Here is a 1,283-nt window from a genome sequence, read left to right on the forward strand (position 1 = left end):
GAAACACATTTTTCTACCTGTTGTATGCCAGAGGTTCTTGAACACCTGGAGGGATTACTGCAGCACAGATGGCTGAGCCTTACTGCAGAGTTACTGATTCACCAGGTCCAGGGTGGGGCCTGAGAATTTGCACTTATAAAAAGTTCTCAGGTTCTGCTGGTGCTGCTAGTCCAGAGACTACATTATTGAGAACCCTCTTGTCTACTAACTGTAAATGGTAGAACTCTAGAAAAAAGCTTAGTTTGGTGTGGAATAAGAAGCTCAGAGATTATGGAGCAAATCATGAAAGATTCAGCCCTTGATCCCAGCATAGTGTGGAATTCAGGTAGCAATACACAGTGACATAACACAATTTTTGATTTTCATGATTGCAAGTCATAGCCAAGTATCAAGTGAGAAAATCAGTTTCATTTGCAAGGCTTAGAGAGGCCAGGTGATTCTAGAAAAAGAGGCCTTGTATTTGCTTTAAACCGGTAAAGAGCTTTGAGTGCTTATTAAATCGAAAGTTTTGCAATTTTCTATTTTATTTTATTTTATTTATTTTATTTTGAGATGGAGTCTCACTCTGTTGCTCAGGCTGGAGTGCAGTTGCCTGATCTTGGCTCACTGCAAATTCCGTCTCCTGGGTTCAAGTGATTCTCCTGCCTCAGCCTACTGAGTAGCTGGGATTACAGGTACCCACCACCACACCTGGGTATTTTGGTATTTTTAGTAGAGACAGGGTTTCATCATGTTGCCCAGGCTGGTCTTGAACTCCTGAACTAAGGTGAACCACTGCACCCGACCCAAAAGCTTTGTGTTTTTAAAGATATTAGACGTGTTTCTTGCTTTAAAAAAATCTTAATAATGTAGGAGAATAAGAGAAATGTTTTTCCAAAAGAGAGAATTGCTTGTGATTATTTTACCTTATTGGAATGTTGGATAATATAATCTGCTTCATTAATCATCAGACATACTATGAATTTTACATTTATATAGGATTTGTGTCTCAATAGAGATAATACGGGTAATTATTGTATTCCATCTGAAGATGAAAAATGTAGGCCAAAATCATAGACCATGCGTAGAAGCTGGATAATGAAGACAGCTCTGGAGGAACACATAGACACACGCACACTGACACACAAATATATAAAATATAAACACATATATTTTTTAAAGTTTTAAAGCAAAAGCCGGCCCGTCCCCTCTCCCAGAGTAAGCGGGCCCCGCCCCTCACCCCAAGTGGGCGGGGACAGCAGTTGCACTGGCCGCTTCCCTTGTGATGCCACAGGTTCCTATGG

This window comes from Piliocolobus tephrosceles, unplaced genomic scaffold (genome assembly GCF_002776525.5).
Source record: "Piliocolobus tephrosceles isolate RC106 unplaced genomic scaffold, ASM277652v3 unscaffolded_32018, whole genome shotgun sequence".
Lineage (NCBI taxonomy): Eukaryota > Metazoa > Chordata > Mammalia > Primates > Cercopithecidae > Piliocolobus > Piliocolobus tephrosceles.